Below are 6000 nucleotides of genomic sequence, written 5' to 3' on the forward strand. Positions count from 1 at the left end.
ACTTGTTTCCTGTTTCTTGAGGTAGGCTTGTATTGCTATAAACTTCCGTCTTAGCACTGCTTTTGCTGCATCCCATAGGTTTTGGTTCGTCATGTCTCCATTGTCCTTTGTTTCTAGGTATTTTTTGATTTCCTCTTTGATTTCTTCAGTGATCACTTCGTTATTAAGTAGTGTATTGTGTAGCCTCCATGTGTTTGTATTTTTTACAGATCTTTTCCTGTAATTGTTATCTAGTCTCATAGCGTTTTTGTCGGAGAAGATACTTGATACGATTTCAATTTTCTTAAATTTACCAAGGCTTGATTTGTGACCCAAGATATGATCTATCCTGGAGGATGTTCCATGAGCACTTGAGAAAAATGTGTATTCTGTTGTTTTTGGGTGGAATGTCCTATAAATATCAATTAAGTCCATCTTGTTTAATGTATCATTTAAAGCTTGTTTCCTTATTTAATTTCATTTTGGATGATGTGTCCATTGGTGAAAGTTGGGTGTTAAAGTCCCCTACTATGATTGTGTTGCTGTCGATTTCCCCTTTTATGGCTGTTAGTATTTGCCTTATGTATTGAGGTGCATAAATATTTACATTTGTTATAACTTCCTCTTGGATAGATCCCTTGATCATTATATAGTGTCCTTCTTTGTCTCTTGTAATAGTCTTTAATTTAAACTCTATTTTGTCTGATATGAGAATTGCTACTCCAGCTTTCTTTTGATTTCCATTTGTTTGGAATATCTTTTTCCATCCCCTCATTTTCAGTCTGTATGTGTCCCTAGGTCTGAAGTGGGTCTCTTGTAGACAGCATATATACAGGTCTTGTTTTTGTATCCATTCAGCCAGTCTATGTCTTTGGTGGGAGCATTTAATTCACTTACGTTTAAGATAGTTATCAATATGTGTGTTCCTATTACCATTTTCTTAACTGTTTTTGGTTTCTTACTGTAGGTGTTTTCCTTCTGTTGTGTTTCCTGCCTAGAGAAGTTCCTTTACCATTTATTGTAAAGCTGGTTTGGTGGTACTGAATTCTCTTAGCTTTTGCTTCTGTGTAAATGATCTGATTTCTCCATTGAATCTGAATGAATCCTTGTTGAGTAATCTTGGTTGTAGGTTTTTCTCTTTCATCACTTTAAATATGTCCTTCCATGCCCTTCCAGCTTGCCGAGTTTCTGCTGAAAGATCAGCTGTTAACCTTATGGGGATTCCCTTGTATGGTATTTCTTGCTTTTCCCTTGCTGCTTTTAATATTTTTTCTTTGTATTTAATTTTTGTAATCTGATTAATATATGTCTTGGCATGTTTCTCCTTGGATTTATCCTCTTTGGGACTCTGTGCTTCCTGGACTTGATTGACTATTTCCTTTCACATATTACGGAAGTTGTCAATTATAATCTCTTCAAATATTTTCTCAGTCCCTTTTTTTTTCTTCTTCTTCTTCTGCAACCCTTATAATTTGAATGCTGGTGTATTTAATGTTGTCTCAGAGGTCTCTCAGCCTGTCCTCAATTCTTTTCATTCTTTTTTCTTTATTCTGCTCTGTGGTAGTTATTTCCACTGTTTTATCTTCCAGGTCTCTTTTTTTTTTTTTTTTCAGATGAACTGATTACTTTATTGGCCAGGAACAAATTGCCCAGGTTTATCACTCCACAAAGAGCAGAAAAGTCATTAGCGATGGAACTTGTCTCACAGCCCTAACTCTACTTTTGCTAAAAATTATATAGAAATAATAAATTTGTGCTTAAACATTTGTTATAGTAATATTACTGTGAACCATAATACTGCTTTGTGGTCATCTTTCCAAGAAAAACATGACTGGGCTAGAAAAATGAATGTGTGTGTATATATATATATATATATATATATATATATATATATATTATTATGTTACTTTTTTTAACATCTTTATTGGAGTATAATTACTTTACAATGGTGTGTTAGTTTCTGCTTTATAACAAAGTGAATCAGTTATACATATACATATGTTCCCATATTTCTTCCCTCTTGGATCTCCTTCCCTCCCACTCTACCTATCCCTCCCCTCTAGGCGGTCACAAAGCACCGAGCTGATGTCCCTCTGCTATGCGGTTGCTTGCCACTAGCTATCTATTTTATGTTTGGTAGTGTGTATATGTCCATGCCACTCTCTCACTTTGTCACAGCTTACCCTTCTCCCTCCCCATATCCTCAAGTCCATTCTCTAGTAGGTCTGTGTCTTTATTTCTGTCTTACCCCTAGGTTATTCATGACCTTTTTTCTTTTTCCTTAGATTCCATATATATGTGTTTGCATATGGTATTTGTTTTTCTCTTTCTGACTTACTTCACTCTGTATGACAGACTCTAGGTCCATCCACCTCACTACAAATATCTCAATTTCGTTTCTTTTTATGGCTGAGTAATATTCCATTGTATATATGTGCCACATCTTCTCTATCCATTCATCCGATGATGGACATTTAGGTTGCTTCCATGTCCTGGCTATTGGAAATAGAGCTGCAATGAACATTTTGGTACATGACTCTTTCTGAATTATGGTTTTCTCAGTGTATATGCCCAGTAGTGGGATTGCTGGGTCGTATGGTACTTCTACTTTTAATTTTGTAAGGAACCTCCATATTGTTCTCCATAGTGGCTGTATCAATTTACATTACCACCAACAGTTCAAGAGTGTTCCCTTTTCTCCACACCCTCTCCAGCATTTATTGTTGCCAGATTTTTTGATGATGGCCATTGTGACAGGTGTGAGATGATATCTCATTGTAGTTTTGATTTGCATCTCTCTAATGATTAATGAAATTGAGCATTCTTTCATGTGTTTCCTGGCAATCTGTATATCTTCTTTGAAGAAATGCCTGTTTAGGTCTTCTGCCCATTTTTGGATTGGGTTGTTTTGTTCTTTTGTTATTGAGCTGCATGAGCTCCTTATAAATCTTGGAGATTAATCCTTTGTCAGTTGCTTCATTTGCAAATATTTTCTCCCATTCTGAGGGTTGTCTTTTGGTCTTGTTTATGGTTTCCTTTGCTGTGCAAAAGAGTTTAAGGTTCTTTAGGTTCCATTTGTTTATTTTTGTTTTTATTTCCATTTTTCTAGTAGGTGGGTCAAAAAGGATCCTGCTGTGATTTATGTTATAGAGTGTTCTCCCTATGTTTTCCTCTAAGAGTTTGATAGTGTCTGGCCTTACACTTAGGTCTTTAATCCATTTTGAGTTTATTTTTGTGTATGGTGTTAGGGAGTGTTCTAATTTCTAACTTTTACATGTACCTGTCCAATTTTCCCAGCACCACTTATTGAAGAGGCTGTCTTTTCTCCACTGTATATTCTTGCCTCTTTTATCAAAGATAAGGTGACCACATGTGCGTGGGTTTATCTCTGGGCTTTCTATCCTGTTCCATTGATGTATGTTTCTGTTCTTGTGCCAGTGCCATACTGTCTTGATTACTGTAGCTTTGTAGTATACTCTGAAGTCAGGGAGCCTGATTCCCCCAGCTCCATTTTTCGTTCTCAAGATTGCTTTGGCTATTCGGGGTCTTTCGTGTCTCCATACAAATTGTGAAATTTTTTGTTCTAGTTCTGTGAAAAATGCCAGTGGTAGTTTGATAGGGATTGCATTGAATCTGTAGATTGCTTTGGGTAGTAGAGTCATTTTCACAATGTTGATTCTTCCAATCCAGGAACATGGTATATCTCTCCATCTATTTCTATCATCTTTAATTTCTTTCATCAGTGTCCTATAATTTTCTGCATACAGGTCTTTTGTCTGCTTAGGTAGGTTTATTCCTAGATATTTTATTCTTTTTCTTGCAATGGTAAATGGGAGTGTTTTCTTAACTTCACTTTCAGATTTTTCATCTTTAGTGTATAGGTATGCCAGAGATTTCTGTGCATTAATTTTGTATCCTGCTACTTTACCAAATTTATTGATTAGCTCTAGTAGTTTTCTGGTAGCATCTTTAGGATTCTCTATGTAGAGTATCATGTCATCTGCAAACAGTGACAGCTTTACTTCTTCTTTTCTGATTTGGATTCCTTTTTCTTCTCTGATTGCTGTGGCTAACACTTCCAAAACTATGTTGAATAATAGTGGTGAGAGTGGGCAACCTTGTCTTGTTCCTGATCTTAGTGGAAATGGTTTCAGTTTTTCACCATTGAGGACAATGTTGGCTGTGGGTTTGTCATATATGGCCTTTATTATGTTGAGGAAAGTTCCCTCTATGCCTACTTTCTGCAGGGCTTTTATCATAAATGGGTGTTGAATTTTGTCAAAAGCTTTCTCTGCATCTATTGAGATGATCATATGGTTTTTCTCCTTCAATTTGTTAATATGATGTATCACGTTGATTGATTTGCGTATGCTGAAGAATCCTTGCATTCCTGGAATAAACCCCACCTGATCATGGTGTATGATCCTTTTAATGTGCTGTTGAATTCTGTTTGCTAGTATTTTGTTGAGGATTTTTGCATCTATGTTCATCAGTGATATTGTCCTGTAGTTTTCTTTCTCTGTGACAGCTTTGCCTGGTTTTGGTATCAGGGTGATGGTGGCCTCGTAGAATGAGTTTGGGAGTATTCCTCCCTCTGCTATATTTTGGAAGAGTTTGAGAAGGATAGGTGTTAGCTCTTCTCTAAATGTTTGATAGAATTCACCTGTGAAGCCATCTGTTCCTGGGGTTTGTTTCTGTGAAGATTTTTAATCACAGTCTCAATTTCAGTTCTTGTGACTGGTGTGTTCATATTTTGTATTTCTTCCTGGTTCAGTCTCGGCAGGTTGTGCGTTTTTAAGGATTTGTCCATTTCTTCCAGGTTGTCCATTTTATTGGCATGGAGTTGCATGTAGTAATCTGTCATGATCGTTTGTATTTCTGCAGTGCCCGTTGTTACTTCTCCTTTTTCATTTCTAGTTCTATTGATTTGAATCTTCTCCCATTTTTTCTTGAGGATTTTGGCTAATGGTTTATCAATTTTGTTTATCTTCTCAAAGAACCAAATTTTAGTTTTAGTGATCTTTGCTATTGTCTCCTTCTTTTCTTTTTCATTTATTTCTTATCTGATCTTTATGATTTCTTCCCTTCTGCTAGCTTTGGGGTTTTTTTGTTCTTCTTTATCTAATTGCTTCAGGTGCAAGGTTAGGTTTTTTATTTGAGATGTTTCCTGTTTCTTGAGGTAGGCTTGTATTGCTATGAACTTCCATCTTAGCACTGCTTTTGCTGCATCCCATGGGTTTTGGTTCGTCATGTCTCCATTGTCCTTTGTTTCTAGGTATTTTTTGATTTCCTCTTTGATTTCTTCAGTGATCACTTCGTTATTAAGTAGTGTATTGTGTAGCCTCCATGTGTTTGTATTTTTTACAGATCTTTTCCTGTAATTGATATCTAGTCTCATAGCGTTTTGGTCGGAGAAGATACTTGATACGATTTCAATTTTCTTAAATTTACCAAGGCTTGATTTGTGACCCAAGATATGATCTATCCTGGAGGATGTTCCATGAGCACTTGAGAAAAATGTGTATTCTGTTGTTTTTGGGTGGAATGTCCTATAAATATCAATTAAGTCCATCTTGTTTAATGTATCATTTAAAGCTTGTTTCCTTATTTAATTTCATTTTGGATGATCTGTCCATTGGTGAAAGTGGGGTGTTAAAGTCCCCTACTATGATTGTGTTGCTGTCGATTTCCCCTTTTATGGCTGTTAGTATTTGCCTTATGTATTGAGGTGCTCCTATGTTGGGTGCATAAATATTTACATTTGTTATACCTTCCTCTTGGATAGATCCCTTGATCATTATATAGTGTCCTTCTTTGTCTCTTGTAATAGTCTTTAATTTAAAGTCTATTTTGTCTGATATGAGAATTGCTACTCCAGCTTTCTTTTGATTTCCATTTGCATGGAATATCTTTTTCCATCCCCTCACTTTCAGTCTGTATGTGTCTCTAGGTCTGAAGTGGGTCTTTTGTAGACAGCATATATACAGGTCTTGTTTTTGTATCCATTCAGCCAGCCTGTGT

This window comes from Balaenoptera physalus (assembly GCF_965194825.1).
Source record: "Balaenoptera physalus genome assembly, chromosome: 15".
Lineage (NCBI taxonomy): Eukaryota > Metazoa > Chordata > Mammalia > Artiodactyla > Balaenopteridae > Balaenoptera > Balaenoptera physalus.